The following is a 17,717-nucleotide window of genomic DNA, read 5'->3' on the forward strand; positions in this document are numbered from 1 at the left end:
GATCCGTAGCCGTCCGACGGACGTCCCCAGGACATCCGTCAGAGTGCCAAACGTAACAAACTTGCATGTCCGTCGGACATCCGAAATGGGATCCTTCTGCAGGCCAATTTCAGATATTCGGATGGCATGCCTCAATTCATTCTACTTTAGCCCAGATATGCTGTAAACCAGCCAAAGCACTAACTTGAGCCAATTTTTACTAGGCAGGATTTCTTCGGATATCCCGTGAACATCCGATAGAGATCCGATTCAGATATAGCGAACATCCGTGGGACATCCGTATACGTCCAACGAATATCCCCAGGACATCCGGCAGAGCGCCAAAGCGAACAGAATCGCACATCCGTTGGACATCCGAAATGGGATCCCTCTGCAGGCTCATTTCGGATAGTACCTGTACATTCGGAAAGTACCTGTAATTGTGTGGCATACTGTAAAATGACAATCCCCAGCGTGGGCAAGTCCTCTCTGCACCGTATGGCCCTAAGAAAACAAGTTGGAGACAGTATCGGTATGAGTGAAGGCAAATTTTGCAACACTTGGAAGTTACCTGTTGCTGAGTAGTGTAGTGTAAGGTGTTCGTCCCTGGCATGGCAAGGTCATTTCTGCACCAAGGTGAAGAAGAGATGAGTGCACACAACTTTCACACCAGAACCGGAACATACCTGTAGCTGAGTGGCATGGTCTAAGGTGCTACCTCCTGGTGTGGTGGGCAGCCCTTGGTACACCGCATGGACCTAACAAATCAAGTTGAAGAAAGTATGAGTGCAGACTAATTTCGCGACATATTTAGAACTTTTTAGTAGCCGAATAGCATAGTGCGATGTACTAACTGTTTTACCATAACATGGCAAAGAGCGAAAGCTGCAGCCCCGCAAGACTGTCAGAGTGAGTTGCGTGACAATGTAGCCGTCGTGCATTCCTCCCGTGGAGTGCTGTCATGTACTTTGCTCTGTCACTTCAATTGGCTCACGGGGGCCATAGCTTTCACCCTTAGCCAAGTTATGGTGAAGCGGAGTGTACTATAAGAGTGGTAACTTGGGCGAGTTGGTGATGCATTAGAACCAAAAAAGTATGAAAATTGGACGAAGGACGAGTGACAGGAATGCACACGACAAGCACTGACTTACAACTGAATTTTTATCAGGAAAAAACATAAAACCCTCGAACCACCAAAACATGAAACACCACCAATCTTTTCAATGTGATTACAATATTGCTTCGTAACGGTGTCCTTACGAAGCAAAAAGGCGCCATTGGCTAGAGTAATTCTGCAGTAAATGCATATGAAGCTTTTTCCTGATATTTCCAGATACTAGCTATTTATTTATAACAATTTCTTTTACAACTGAATATAAAATGTTGCTTAATATATTTTGTTACTAACTTCTTCATATTTATGGTCTACGCGTTTACTTTTCATTTTTCTCATTTACTGCGGAGATGCACGCCTCGGAAGCCAAGGAAGTGCAGCTTCCAGTTTCCTACTACTACTCTAGTAGGGGTGTCGCAAACTTTTGTCGAACCGGATTTTTAGGTCGAACTTTCGGGGTTCGACTGTGTCGAACCGGTTCGACGAAACATCGAACTTTTCACCAGATTCGACCGGTTCGACTTTGTGGACACTGTGGATAGACCTTGTTACAAGCATGTCTAGGTTTGGAGCATTTTTTTTTATGCAATAGGTTATTTTATTTTATGAACAGTTGCAATTAAAAGAAATCAATTCTTATCACTGAAGAAGTTAATAACTTATTTTTTTGTACTGTATTAACTGAAAGAACCAACCAGCGCTGCCCTTGATTCATCCCTCAGCCATCACCATCCAATCCGAAGCCAACTGGCCAGTCTGTCGCGCATGCGCACACGAGTCGAACCTCAATACAAGGTTCGCCGAACTTTTCACTAAAAGTTCGAAAAAGTCGAACCTGGTCGAACTCGAACCGCGGCCGGTTCGCGACACCCCTATACTCTAGTTCACTTCACTGTACGTAACTGTACTCCTACCATCGCGACGACGCTAACGACGCGGCGCGTTGCGGCAAAAAGGCCAATTAAGTACCGTGTTGGCGCGGCACTCGTAACAGATTGCGCGGTACTCGCCACAGATGGCGTATCCTCCCCTCCAAACACACGCAACCCACACAAAAACCGCCCGCTAAAACAGTGCCCCCTCTCCGTCTTCTTCTTTTCTTCTTTTTTTTTCTTTTTCGCTTTTCCCGACCGAGCTGTTTTGGCGTACGCTTTGCGCGAAGGCACTGAGCTTCCCCTCCCACTTAGGGGCTGCCTTGTACAAAAAAGTAAGACGTGGATTGTGCTCTTCTAGTGTAGCACTACGGCCACTGAAGTGGCGATACTAAAAATTTGAACCACCACAAAGTCACCATTTCGAACCTGCTGCGCAGCACCGCCAATGAGATTTTTGTTTCCCATGCCGTCCAGCTACCATTTCAAGTTTTGAACGCTGTAAGACTCTGCAGCATATTCGTTTCTCTTACCAGAAGTAAAAGAGAACACGTCACTTTTTCACGGAATACCGCGATTCCGCCGTGTAATCGCAAACCAAACATCAAACCATTTCCCAATCTGCAGCCGCGTATGGCGACAACGAGAACCATGGCGTGATATACAAGATTTTAAGTAATTTAAAACGTAAAAATACTTTTAAAAGTCCGTATTCAGTACCCTAGCTGAAATGCGGGAGAAGTGACTGTCAGAAAAAGAGAACCAGATGTTTAGAGCATGGGTAACAAAAATAAATGAGTCTTACTAAACAAAATAATTGTAGCTAAAAATCTTTAAAAACAACCAAAACGAAGTGACCACTATAACGAATTGTTTTAGAACAGTAAGATTCATTAAGTTACATCGCTAATCACAACCCAGAAAAGAAAACATATTTGGAAAACGTTTGAAGAAACAATCGATCCATCGCAATACGTCTCTCTAATTAACAAACAAAGTAAGGCGCCGTTCACACTCTTGCGACCGAGTGAGAGACCAGACCGGTTTTTAAGCCTTTTGCGACTTCTTAGGACCGGATGCTCTGCAGCGGAGCTGATCCTAGGAGATAGCAAGAGGCTTAAAAACCGGTCTGGTCTCTCTCGGTCTTACTCGGTCGCAAGAGTGTGAACGGGCATTAAAGCGCCGTTCACACTCTTGCGACCGAGTAAGACCGAGAGAGACCAGACCGGTTTTTGAGCCTTTTGCGACTTACTAGGACCGAAATCGCTGCACCGGAGCTGGTCCTAAGAGATCGCAAGAGGCTTAAAAACCGGTCTGGTCTCTCTCGGTCGTATTCGGTTGCAAGTGTGAACGGGCCTTAAGAGGAAAAAGAAAAATTAAACAGTCGACTGAGCAAATCATTAAAATCACTTTTGAGCGATGTATGGCCCGGGGATAATAACAAACTTTTTTCAATTACGAGTTTATCTGATAAGAAGTATTTGAAGATCTTCCGACCATCTTGTTGGCGACGTGCGATCTCATGCAGGTACTTTTGGTGTCAGGCGACGGTGTCATCTCGTTTAATCTGCCGCGAGTTTCGTTCCCTCTTGTCGTGCTCGAATCCGATGTCGTGGAGAAGGCGACGCACAGTCCAAGCCTTCAACGAGGGAAGTTCAGTCCTCGCGCAGAATTCGGCCGTTGTCTTCTTGACCGTGGGGATTTCGTTCCGTCCAAAAAAAACGGTGGACGCACGATCTCAGCGCGCACAAAGTGAAGTCGCCGTACCTGACTTTTCGCCGGCTCTTGCCTTCACTTGCTGGGCGCTTCCGAGAGGGTGTCGCAACCTGTCCCACTGTTTCTTTCGCCTGCTTCCTAATCTCGGGGATGGTGCGTGCACCAACGCCAAGCAGTTTGCTGACTTTGATGCAGGACTCCTCTACAGTGAGCCGGGATGGCCGGGCTTGGCGGGCGGTTCGTGTCACACCTGAACGTACGCGTTCATTATCAGCTGCCTTGCAACTCGGTTGAGGACATCGCCGCTCTTATGCTTCCTGTAGAGGCACCTTGGCGTAGACGGCGAGGCTGCACCAGACTCTCTTGACGAAAAACAATCGGAGGAATTGCATTCCGCTGTCTCCACGTTGGGACTCATAACGGAAAAGAAAAGACGACTGCAGATTTGTCAAAACGCGAATTGCAGGTGCTTTCAGAACCCGAAACGCAGTTTTTTTTTAACAAAGGCAGCAAATGCACGGACTGTACATAATCCCCAGGACTCATCCTCTCATCCCGGCGGGCCTTCCCCTCCGTGATGAACTTAATGAGCCCACCCCCATGCCAGCGGACTTCACCTGTTCCCCCGAGTGCGTGCCATTCCTGGACTACCTGGGTGCCCCACAAGGTATTCCCCATGCCCTCAAACTCGTTCTCGGTCCCGCCCGGCCTACGGCCGTGCTGGTGGACGGCGTGCCTACGCTCGCACTCCTCCAGGACGTCCTCCTCCCGGGGGATCTCCTGGCCAAGGCGGTCCGCGGGGCTGGCCTTCCCACCCTCTCGTCTCTGCCCTCGCCGGTTTCCGGGACTTCCCCGTTCGCCGGCTCTTTGAGCCGTCCCTCCTCTCCTTCGGTATCCCCTTCTGAGGGATCCGACGCAGAGGAAATGGACGAGCTCTCTGCGCCGGCGTCCGGGCCGTCCCCGGAATCAGGGGTGGACTCTGACTATGAAAGTGGGGCGGACAGCCTCGAGGATGCCGCTTTGCGTATCCTGCGTTGGCTCGGCGTCCATCACCCCTTCCCCGACCTGGGCGGGTCCGGGGACGAAGACGAGTCCACCGACAGCCGACGCCCGGCGGCCTTCCCGGCCGGGCCTCCTCACATGCCTGTCCGCCCTAGCGACCTCCCACCTGAGCTGAATTGGGACCTTGTGTCCACAGTTTTTGGTTACGCGCATACGCCCAGTCGCTTTCGCGATCTTCTCCGCACGCTGACTGCCCTTCAGGCTCCCCAGACTATTAAAGTCTATCGGCGTTTGGCTGGGCTGTAGACTTTCTATTTTTCTTTATTCGGCGCACATTACCATGCTCTCCGTCCTTTGCATGTTGCGTCAGCTACCGGCATTCCCCCTCCACTTGAGTGGGTGGAACTTTTCAATTTTGTTTTGGCAGCTACTCGCATCAATGCCATTTGCCATCACGACAGTGACTCATGAGGCCTATACCGACGCCAGTTCTTTTGGACTTGGGATATGCCTATTCCAGGGAAACATCGCTCATGGCTCAGATGGGTATCAACCCTCGACAACCCGGCTGACGGCCCCTCTCGACTCCACCACACTATTTCCCCTGCTCTCTGGCCTGCTCTCTGGCCTGGGAAGACAACTCAGCGACTGGCCGTCTGGCAGGAGACCGGTCCTATATATAGAGCCGGCCCCCTGGCGGCACCCCCACTCGCTTTCACGGGAAATAGTGTGGTGGAGTCGAGAGGGGCCGTCAGCCGGGTTGTTGAGGGTTGAGACCCATCTGAGCCATGAGCCTTTATTTGTCATCAACAACACTGACACAAGTGCTTCGACCACGGAAAAGGTCGGTCCGTGGCCCCGCGTGAGGGCAGCGACGAGGGGGGGGGGGGGGGGGGGGGGGGATGGGAATGGAGCAACGAGAGGGGTCAGGAGGACGGCGCACAGCCCGCGCTTGTAGATGGTGCCTGGGGTGCGGGTCAGGACTGCGTTGTTTCCCTGGGGTCCAAAGTCCAAAGTCCTAAGTCCAAAATAACTGGCGTCGGCATTGGCCTCATGAGTTACTGTCGTGATGGCAAATGGCATTGATGCGGGTAGGGCAGCCAAAACAAAATTGAAAAGTTCCACCCACTCAAGTGGAGGGGGAATGCCGGTAGCTGTCGCAACATGCAAAGGACGGAGCACATGGTAATGTGCGCCGAATAAAGAAAGATAGAAAGTCTATAGCCCAGCCAAACGCCGACAGACTTTAATAGTCTGGGGAGCCTGAAGGGCAGTCAGCGTGCGGAGAAGATAGCGAAAGCGACTGGGCGTAGGGGAAATGCGTTCTGTCGAGCCGTCCAAAAAGAATCCAAGAAAATTGATGGAACGGACAGGGGAGAACTGGGAGTCTGCGGAATTTAAACGAAATCCGCAGCGGAGGAGGTCCTCCAAAAAGACCGTAGTCTGAAATTCAAGGAAAGAAAAATCTGTGTGAGCAAACAAAAGGTTATCGAGATGTGCCCAGGCCACGGTGTAAGATAATACTCTTCAGGTGAGGACAGCGCGCTCCTCGCGCAGTGCGGATAAAGTTCGCTTTTCACTCTCTCTCCTCTCTCTCACTATGGTTTCAAGCGACGCCGGCAGATGACTCGTCGACCCGTGGGCACGGCAAAGACGGCTCGTGCCACCTCATGCTCCACACGCGCAGAGCTCCAGCGAGGTTGTCGCTCGCGCAGAAAGACCACGGCGCACCGGGGTGTCATGGCAACGAGATAATCTTTTTCGCTCTCACACAGTTTTGCCGTTTGGCCGCCAGTGACACTTTCAGCCACGGGCACTGTGGCCACGGAATAATGCAGCCTTTCAGATGCACGTCGAACGACCAAACGGCGAAACTGTGTGAGAGCGAAAAAAATGATCTCGTTGCCATGAAACCCCGGTACACCGTGGTCTTTCTGCACGATCGACAACCTCGCTGGAGCTCTGCGCGTGAGGAGCAGGAGGTGGCACCAGCCGTCTTTGCCGTGCCCACGGGTCGACGACTCATCTGCCGGCGCCACTTGAAACCATAGTGAGAGAGAGAAAGAGAGAGAGTGAAAAGCGAACTTTATCTGCACTGCCCGAGAAGCGCGCTGTCCTCACCTGAAGGGGCAAAGACACCGTGACCGTGGCCCAGGCCCAGAGACCACGAGCGCAAGCTTCACGTGCTAAGGCCGTCGCCAATGTCTGCATGTAGAAGGGTGCTGGGCTTATCCCAAAAGGAAGCACCTTATACTGGTAGTAGACTCCGTCGAGGCGGAAACGAGTCAGGGCCCGTGTCTTGGGGAGCAAACGAAAATGGTAGAAGCCGTCACGGATCTCGGTTTTCGTAAAAAACGGTCGTGATGGTAAGGGGCATGTGGTAATGGCTCGTGGCAAGGGTGGTAACAAAAAAGACGGGCTGGGCAAGTGTGGAGTTAAGTGTAAGGTTATCAAGCTAAAACCAACAAACATATATTCATTACTTATAAAACTTACAATTTCCGTTGCACTGAAGCCTTCTTTTTACTTCAACCTTTCGGAGCGAGTAATATAGAAGCCTAAAATACATAATTTGCCTCGGGTAGGTGGCGCAAGATGCCGCCCGCTACAAGGTCTGTCTGTAGTCAATATTTATCTATTGAAGCAAAAGGGACATTTTCAGCGAACTATATCCTCGACTGCGGAGGCGTCTAAAGCGGGCACATCACGCTTATAGGGAGGAGCTTCTACTACCTTCTTAACTTGTAACCGACTGTTGAAGTTATTATAATGCAATTAAATGCAAAGGTGAAAGCGTGCTGGACAAGAATGATGTAAATAATCCCTGGAGAAGGGGAACAAGAGGGACAAAGGACAAACATAAATCTCCAAACACAGCTAGGCGACTGGTGAGCGACTGAAAAAATCCACCTGGTCCGGGTATCGAACCCGGGACCTCTCCATTACAGGTGGAAGATTGGCGTTTATTCTTGCTCCGGACGTATTTTCTCCCATTTATTTCTGCTTTCTTGTTCTCGAAAGTGCCTGTTCGTTCTCGCCCCGAACGCACTACGCTCGAGCCTTCTTTGCCTAATCTTCGAGATAGTAGCCGCGTTGATTTACTTACACCTCCTGCACCAGTGCAGAAAGTGTAGGGCGGTGTACTTCCGGTCGTATCTAAATATACATACCGGAAGTAGACTTCCCACACTTTTTTGCACCGGTGCAGGAGGTGTAAGTAAATCGAACGCGGCTAGTGATGCACTCTAGATAAGAAGCCGTCCGCGATCTTGTGGAGTCGGTCTGACTCTCGCTTGCTGTTACGCCGCAAAATCGCTTCCCACCTTTTCTGCTGCCTCGACGCTCGTTCTTTAATTTGTTTGGCACAATTTCGTCTATTAAACCTTTATTTTCAGTTCGCTGTTCATCCTCTCGCCGACTTCGTTCGTGGCAATATTGCCTACAATGACCGCATAGGTTGATACGACAGCGTCCCTATTGCGATATATTTCAATACGCTGATCGATGATATTCTTCTTTTTTTATTCTCAGGGAACTCGGCTAATCTTGGAAACGTAAGAATGTTTCATATTGCTTTAGTGCACATTATAGCATCATTGGCTCGGTGGCACCAACCCGAGCAGGATGAATAATCCACTCCTGTTCTTCACGCATATTCTGCTATGGCTAACGTCTGCAGTTATGCCGCGCACAGCGCTTCACCATGCCGTGAAGATGAGTCAACGAAGCCCATCGCAATGGTTTCTACGCCTGGACGCAAGCAGCAGCAACAGCAGGGACGAGACTGCAACGTGCCACAAGTTCGACAACGCATCGTCGTCCTCAGTGACTTCACCAGCGCTCTACAAAAACCGGGAGCGTCCGTCCGCTGCCTTCAGGGGGCTCGGTGGCACCAACCCGAGCAGGATGAATAATCCACTCCTGTTCTTGACGCAGGTTGGTAAAAGCCGCTATTTGTTCAAATCACTACGTGACGACTCTGTTGTGCTAGTGGTGCTGCCGAGCCCCGGCTGTGTTTTGAATATTGTAAATGAGTGTTTCAGTGTATTTTGTTTGCTGCCGCAATTATGCGGGAATGTCGAACTTAACCCCGGCCCTCAGACAGATGCGTTACAGCAAATACTTGACGGGCAAAAAAAGGTAGGAGCTGACATCACGAAGCTAAAAGACAAACTAGGATCCTTAGATAAGCGGCTGGAAGCAATTGAGGGGTCCACCTTGGCTTTAAAAGATCTCTCTGCACAATTTGAAAAATCTCAAGAAAAAATAAGAACCATAGAGGCCTCTACCAAGAAGCTCGAAAGAAAGAGCGATGAGTTAGAGAATAGAGACCGACGCAACAACCTCATAATGTACGGAATTAAAGAGGGTGACAATGAGACCGAGCAAATGCTGACGAACGCTGTAGGTAAAGACATTTTTTAAGTCAAATTGGGAGTTGAGGTGTGTTAAATCTCGAACGAGAGAGCCGAGACCAGGGCGTTCCAGATGAAAGGCTCTATTTTTAATAATCCGTCCGAGCCGATCGCGAGCACTGCGCGAGCTCTGGCAGCGGGGTACGCGCCGAGCTCGCGCCATCGCCGCCTACTGGCATACCGTCTTTGCCAGTATACAACATTCTTCCCCCCTCAGGAGAAGTCATCCGAAGTAAACCGGGCAGGGGGCCTCCGGACTCGAGAACCTCGTCGCAGCGGAATTTCTGGGTTCCCTTGAAGTGGCGATGCTTCCGATGACGAAGCTGAGGGTGTTGAAGCAGGGTCGACTTTGAACTTTGACTTTGAAGCCGGGGTATCGACCATTGAACTAGCCTGGCTTGTCGTGGGATTGTCAGGCATTTTTTGAGATGCCGTTCCTTCTTGAGATGCCGGCGAATCGCCGAATGGACAGTCTCTTTGTGCTTTGCACGGCGAGGTGCTGGGTGGCTCCCGAGGCGTCTGCCGACGTCTCATGTGGTCTGCATGCACGAAGCGTACCTTTCCTTGCACCTGTACAAGATAGGTCACAGGGCTGACGACCTTCACCACCACCCCTTCCTCCCGGGAACACTGGCCTTGTACCTTCTTGACAAACACTTTGTCGCCCGGTGTAAATGATCGCATTGGAGCACGATCCAAGTCGATTGTTTGTTTCTGTCGCGACTGTTTGTCGCACATGTCACCAGTAAAGTTGGGCCTCAACAACGAGAGTTGAATTCGTGGTTGCCTCTTCAGAAAGAGTTCTGATGGAGATAGTTTTGTCACCGTTGATGGCGTGTTTCTGTAAGCCATAAGGAAGTCGGAGAGCTTCTCTTGTAAGCTTCGCATGAACTTGGTGAACTGATCATGAAGAACTTGTTTCAGCAACGCTTTTTTAGTGGTTTGGACTACCCTTTCGGCTGCTCCGTTTGAATCGGGATGGTAAGGAGGCGTTTTTATGTGTTTAATTAGATTTCGTTTCATGAATTCCGCAAATTCGTGAGATGAAAATTGTGGCTCATTGTCACTTACAATTTCCTCCGGCAGTCCGAAGTTTGCAAAGACAATGTGAAGTTTTTCCAGTGTCTTGGCGGTGGTCGTGGAACGCATAGGAAAGACTTCCAGCCACTTAGAATAAGCATCCACGATAATCAAGAAGTTGACGTCATTCTTGGTTGCGAAGTCAATGTGGATGCGTTGTCAGATTTGTTGTGGATACGTCCATGGATGTAGAGGTACGACCGGAGCGGCTGCCTGAACAACTTGGCAAACCTTGCAGCCTCGAACACACTATTCGATGTCTTTGTCGAGATTCGGCCACCAGACGAATCCTCGTGCTAGCATCTTCATGCGGCACATGCCTGGGTGTTCTTCGTGTAGCAAGGAGAGGACTGTACTTTGAAGTTTTGTCGGTATTATGACACGCAGCCCCCATGTCAGGCAACCTTCCTCTACTGAGAGTTCACTTCTACGAACATAAAATGGCTGCAGCTCGGTCGCGTGTTCAGACGTTGGCCACCCTCGCAGCGTGAAGTGCAGAACTCGGCTAAGCAAGTTATCCACCGAGGTTGCTTTGCTTACTTCCATGGCATTTATGGGTGTAGCATCGAAGAGCGCCAAACACTCCTTCTCTGCGTCTTCCGATAACCTAGGCAAAAGATGACGTGAGAGCGTGTCTGCTGCTTCGTTGTCCTTGCCACGTCGATAACAGAGTCGGTAGTTGTAGCCTGACAGAAGCAACGCCCATCGTTGCATTCGAGCAGCGGCCAAGGTTGGAGCGGCCTTGTCGTGAGACAGAATTCCCAAGAGGGGCTGGTGGTCTGTGTATATTGTAAAGAATCTTCCATAGAGATAACGGTGAAATCGTTTCAGGCAAAATATGATAGCAAGGGCCTCTCTTTTTCCTTGAGCGTAGTTTTTTTCCGCGGATGTTAAATGTTCTCGACGCAAAGGCAATAGGCACTTCCGCACCCTCTGACGTCTTGTGGAACAGAACAGCTCCAAGGCCGCAGGCTGATGCATCGCAAACCACCCCGATCGGTTTGTCTACGTCATAATATGCCAAAGCTGAGCTGTTGACTAGCAGATCTTTTGTTGTTTGGAAGGCTTTCTTGCAGCTGCTGTCCCATTTCCAGTGATGTCCTTTCTTCAGGAGCTCGTACAATGGCGACGCCGTGTCAGCTAGATTGCGCAGAAACTTTCCGTAGAAGGTCAGCATTCCGAGATAAGCCTTAAGTTCCGTCACGTTGGTAGGTTCTGGCGCTTCTATTATTGCCTTGACCTTGCTTTGTGTGGGCTGGATGCCTTTTGCGGAAATTTGGTGTCCCAAATACACAACTGAGTCCGCAAAAAACTTGCACTTCTCCTTTCTGAGGGTCAAGTTAGACTCGGACAGTCTTTGTAGAACAGAGTCCAGGATTTTGCTGCACTCTGCCATATCTCTGCCAGCGATGATGATGTCATCGATGTAACAACACGTCTGTGCAATTCCTTGCAGGACACGGTCCATCAACGATTGAAAAATGGCAGGTGCGCTTGCTACTCCAAAAGGAAGTCGCTGGTACTCAAACAGTCCCAGGTGTGTATTGATCGTCAGCAGGTGTTTCGACGTGTCGCTGAGCTTGATTTGCTGGTACGCTGACGACAGGTCGAGAACGCAGAACACTCTCTTCCCGACCAACGTGCTGAAGATGTCCTCTGGATGTGGCAACGGGTAGTGATCCATCTTGAGAACCGGGTTGATGGTCACCTTATAGTCACCACACAACCGAAGGCTTTCTCCTCCCTTTTTCGGTACCACAACTAAAGGAGTGGCCCAGTCGCTTTGAGAAACGTGACGCAATATGCCATCTTTTTCAAGCTTTCGCAGTTGTGCTGTCACCGCTTCCTTGAGGGGCAGAGGAACAGGACGTGCCTTGCAAAAGACTGGAGTTCTGTTTTCCTTGATGACAACCTGTGCCTGATAATCGCGTACCATGCCAGGGGAACTGTCGAAGACGTTCGGACACTTCTTTCGAAGCTGTTCCACTTGGTCTTGAACAGTGATGCTGCAGATAGCCATCCAGTCCAGCTTCACCTTGCGGAGCCAGTCGCGACCTAGGAGCACTGGTGGACTTCGACCTTCGCTAGCTACTACAAACAGGTCGAGTGTTTCCTCTTGCGCGTTATCTGACTTTGACTGAGATCTTCCCTTTTACCGACAGCCGCTCACCGGAGTAAGTGCGAAGAGCTACTTTGGTTTCCAAGAGCTCTTTCTGGGGAAAGTGTTCAATAAACACTTCTTCTGGTATGATAGAGACCGCCGCTCCCGTGTCGCTCAACATAAGTAGAGGAACTCTGTCCACCTCTACGAAAACTTGAAATCCCGGTGAAGATTTCATACACGCGTACACGGTCAGTAGGTCTTCATCCTCATCATCAGACTCCTCAAGGATTTGAACGTTGCGCTCTGGAGTCTTTCCAGGCGTGTTGCGACACATCTTCCGGAGATGTCCAGTCTTGTAGCAGATCTTGCAGCGATACGTTTTAAAACGACAATCGCGGGGTTCATGCTCATTTCCGCAACGATAGCAACTTGTTTGCGAAGTACTGGACCCATGATCATGAGACGTGCTTCTCCCATGACCTCAAAAGTCAAATTGGACGTTTAGTGTTTATACAGTGTAAGGTTGGTCTGCCAGGATGAGGCGACACTGGTTTACACTGTAGATGAGCAATTTTGCCAGTGCAGTACGACTGCTAACCTGGGGTCTTTAACGTGCTCACGCAGTAGTGATACACGACCGCACGCCGGTACGATGCTCATCCAGATCGAAACGGGCAGGGGTGGGGCTCGAACCCAGGATCCCTGGGTTCTGCAGCGCGAGCTTTCGCTCCACGCGCGGCGAGCTGGGTGTGCGCTTCAGCCCACTCGGCCACCGATCCCCCCCTCCCATGACCTCTGTTCTCAGGAGGTGGCACCTTTTTATGAATAGCGTTCACTGCTTTGGATTCTTTGTGCATGTCCGCCGTTTGTTTTGCTGCTGCTTCTTTTTCCCGCGCTATCTTGCAAGCGACTGCGAAAGTTAGCTTTTCTTCAGCAAACGCAAAGAGTTCCTTCTGAGTTTCTTCGTCCCTCAGGCCAGCTACCAGCCTGTCCCTGAGAGCACTTTGCAAAAATGTTCCAAAATTGCAAAATCGAGACAAACTCTTCAGGGCCAAAATGAAATCCTCCACGGATTCATGTTCTAGCCGACTCCGTTGGTTGAACCTACAGCGTTCGGCTATTACAGACCGTTGCGGGCCGTAGTGCTCCTCTAATAGAGTCTTTATCTCGCCGTACGTCTTAGGGCCGGTTGCACCAACGCCGCTTAGCTTAACCCAAAGCGGCACTTTCCTAAGCCGGCTTAGAGCCCTAACCCGAGCTTAGGTAAGCACGGGTTTAAATTCCGGTTGCACCAACGTTAAGCCGGCTTTACAGACGCGCCCCTAGCTAAACGCTGGATTTGCGTAGGGAATCTAGGGACAAACAGAGCAAACTAGGGAACGCTCAGAGCGACGAATACGATAGGCGGAGAGGAATCACGTGATGTAAACAAAAGAACAAAAAAAAAAAAAAAGACTGCCGCAGTAGTCGTCGTCGGCGTCTGCTTTTCGCCGTATTTCTTCGGTGAGTAACAAATTAAAGGTCTCCAAATTCAATCATTTTTTCGTTTAACTTTCAATAACAGAAGTCAAAGCTTCAAATAAACACGAATGCTCTTTACATCTGTGATTGTGTGTTTAATATCGGTTGATAACAGGATATTTTAACAGTGGTAGTAGTTTTCGTGCTCACATTTTGAGGCGAAGGAGCCATCGGGGACCCCAAAGCTCACCGAACGCGAGAAGGACACTCTACTCGCTACATCGCTGAAGACACCGATGATACCGATGAAGTTCAAAACAGTGACGAACTCGCCGCGGCAGCTGCGAAAATGCCCGGAAATCGTCGAATAGAAGTCGTCGAGAGGTCAGGTCACGAGACCTTGCATCGACGGTACTCGTTGCTATCAGCAAGGTGACAGAACTGCACTGTACCGTCGTTGAACATCCGCTGCAGCCTCAAACGGACTTCAGTTTCACACTGTCGAGTTCAAAAAAAAAAAAAAAAAAAAAAAAAAACTTCCACTAGTACATTACATCGTGCCGATAAGAACGGTCGTCTCTTCGCATCACCTGCCCCAGCCTGCCCCGATACAGCAATGCACGAATCTAACATAGTAGTCGTTACGATTTGTCGTCGCCACGAATGAAAGATATAAAGCAAAATATTCCTAAAAAATCGCGATAACCAAAAAAGTTACGGAGGACACAACAAGGCGCAACTTTCAACTAAATTTTATTGAAAACGTGTTCCGGTATATAGTCTCAACCATCGTCACAATGACAACAACCGACAAAAGTAAAGGGAAAACACCATCACAGAGCACAACTCGGAAACAACAGTATCTCGTTCTCGGGAAACGAATGAAAGATATAAAGCAAAGTATATATAAAAAAAATGCGATCACCAAAAAAGTTACAGTTATGGAACGATACAGTTTTCTGAAGCCAAGATTCTACTCGCGAGATAAGGAAAATTCACTGAAGATTGTCTCAAAACTCAGAAAACGAAAGAAATTGACTTTTCGCTGTATTATTACTTAAAAGCGCCGCAATCTAATGCAAACGGCAGAGGTGTCGACAATCAGCTGATCGCCGAGATCATGTACTGCCACTATTCAACGCGCTGATCAGATTGAAGGATACGCGCTGCAAGTGTAGATAAACACGGTGGTAAATAACAATACGTTACAACTATGCGAAAATTAGTAAGTACATACGAATAAGCTCGTTGACAGAAGAACCAACGGGAATACATACGTGAGCCCCACAGTACGTTTCTCGGTTAGGGCTAACACGCCCTGAAAGTGGAAAGCCAACTTGAAAACAGGGGTCGATAAACACTTCACGCGACAATATTTTGCATCCTTGTCACAATCGAAAGTCATTTTGTCGAGACTTTCACGCTGATGTAGCCTAAAACACTTTGCACAACCAATTTCGTCCACCGCGTCGACCGTGACAAACCAGCCGCCATGTTTTTAATCCAGGATTAAGAAACAACCAGAAGCAAAGCGCCCAATGTTGAGCGCTTAAGTTAAGCGTAGTTTAGTGCTAGGTTTAGCGATAAGCGAGTTTGGTGCAACCGAACGAAACCGAAACTAAGCTTAAGTTCCCGGCTAAGCTCCGCTTTGCGTTAAGCGACGTTGGTGCAACCGGCCCTTAGAGGCTGGCAAGTCTGGAGCTGCTAGGTTTTTGAGGACTTCGTATGTTTGATCGCCGATGACTGTTAGGAATGTTACTGCCTTTTTCTCTGCTTTGATGATGTTCGCAGCGACGAAAAGCTCAAAACGCTCAACGTAGGTCTCGAAACTCTGAGAGGCCTCGTCGAATTCTGGCACCTTCCCGAGGTGTGTCATTTTCGTACACTGCGACGTTCACTACGTTGAGAAGTAGAGAGAACTGCTGCACATACTATTTCCTTGGGTCCTTTCAGCAGTGGCTCTTCCCGCTGCTCGCTGCGGGTTCTTGGCTTAGCACCGTGGTAGCCGTGATCCAGGTCCCCGTTCCTTCGTGAGATGCCGATGACCTCCGACGACAGGTAACCAGTATCCTCGTCGCCAATGTTAAATAGCGAACGAGAGAGCCGAGACCAGGTTGTTCCAGATGAAAGGCTCCATTTTTAATAATCCGTCCGAGCCGATCGCGAGCACTGCGCGAGCTCTGGCAGCGTGGTACGTGCCGAGCTCGCGCCATCGCCGCCTACTGGCATACCGTCTTTGCCAGTATACAACAAGGTGAAGAGTGTTGAGGGGGCTCACAGGCTTGGAAGGATTTATCCGGGGAAAATCAGGTCTGTCATTCTTAAGTTTTGTGACTTGAAGGAAAGGAATGACGTACTTCGAAATTCGTGGAAACCTTAGGGGCACAGCTATTTTCATAAACCAGGATTTTTCTGCCCATGTTTAAGGCTTGCGAAATAAACTATGGAACAGTGCCAGAGCAAATAGAGCAAACAAGGAAAAAGTGACGATGTCATTTGATAAGCTAAAAATCGGGGACACGCTATATCGTTGGAACAAAGATAGCAACGAAAGGGAGGAAATAGCCCCGCAAAGAGTCGAACGTCTCGAAGCCCAATGACAGAGTCACCCGGCTTGCAACAACGACCTGACAGTTATCAACATGAACGCACGAAGCATTATGAATAAAATTATCGATCTTGAGCACATTTTGATAGAGCGTGATCCTCTTGTTGTAATGATAACCGAGACGTGGTTCACTCCTTTCGTTCTTGATTGCGAAGTCATTCCTCCGGGATACAAAATTTTTCGAAATGATCGAACGACTAGGGGTGGTGGGGTAGCTATTTTTATTAAAAATACTTTGGTTTACACTGCCATACAAGGAACCTCTAGTATAGAAGACAAATGGTGCAAAATTAAAGTAGGTAGGACCGAAGTAATTCTTGGGGTGATATACAGACCACCTGGTATGGGAATAGAGTTCGTGAGGGATTTGGGGGAAACGTTTGCTGAACTTCAGTTCACTCCAAGAGAGCTATTATTGGTGGGACTTCAATTTCGGTGACATTTATTGGAATGGCTTTGTATTGGCACACGGGGAATCCGCAATCTCGACTTCATTCTTGAACCTTATTTTTTTTAATAACCTTACGCAGCTTGTTGAGGACTTTACACGGATTCAAAGTCAATCGAGTTCAATGTTAGACTAACTTTTTGTCAGCGACTCTTTATTGCGAACTTCAGACAGCTGCAAGGTAATGCCCAGAATCTCTGATAATTCCATGGTGCACTTGTCTCTCCCAATCAAAACTCAACCGGTTAGAGAACGTACGGTCGTTACGTACAAAGACTTCAGTAGAGCGGATGATGAGGGTGTGCTCGATAAACTAGAATTGGCCTTCGACGAGTTTAAGGTTTTGAGTGAAAATCGCACAACGCACATTGATCACCTGTGGCATTTCTTTACGAAACTAGTTGTAGAATGCCTTGATAAGTGCGTCCCTCCCAGAACAAAAAGAAAGCTTAACACAATCCATGGATTAACAGAGAAATTATTCAGCAGAAACGAAGTATCTCACGATGTCGTGCTCAAAACAAAAAACAAAAACAAAAAAACACCGGACCCTCGCAAACGTGATAGCTTACGGCTACTCAGCTGAAATCTTAAATCAATGATTAAAAATGGTAAAGACATATTATAACAAAACAATGGAACGTTTATGAATTCGTCCCCTGGTAAATTCTATAGGCAACTTTCACCCCGAAAAAACAGTGTTGAAATACTTGATATCGAAGGCCATTCGATACAGAACAAAACTGATATTCCTAATTGTTTTAATGAATACTTTTCGAGTCTGTTTTCTAGTGACAACGGAAATTATTTAACGTTTCCTTTACTGGAGAACGTGCCTCACATTGTTGATTGCATGATAAGAGAGGGCATTTTTAATTTGTTATTGAATCTTGATACTACTAAATCTCCGGGGCCCGA

The 17,717-nt window shown here is 48.7% G+C and overlaps 1 long non-coding RNA gene across 1 annotated transcript; it reads right to left on the reverse strand.

Moving 5' to 3' along the window:
* Positions 1 to 461: 461 nt before the first annotated feature.
* LOC120838756 lies at positions 462 to 701 on the reverse strand. The gene is made up of 3 exons (XR_005715176.1): positions 666 to 701; positions 551 to 605; positions 462 to 483 (listed from the first exon to the last, which is right to left on the reverse strand). It is a non-coding gene; the product is annotated as an uncharacterized LOC120838756 (long non-coding RNA).
* Positions 702 to 17,717: the final 17,016 nt, after the last annotated feature.

This window comes from Ixodes scapularis, unplaced genomic scaffold, assembly GCF_016920785.2.
Source record: "Ixodes scapularis isolate PalLabHiFi unplaced genomic scaffold, ASM1692078v2 PGA_scaffold3__209_contigs__length_174095766, whole genome shotgun sequence".
NCBI lineage: Eukaryota > Metazoa > Arthropoda > Arachnida > Ixodida > Ixodidae > Ixodes > Ixodes scapularis.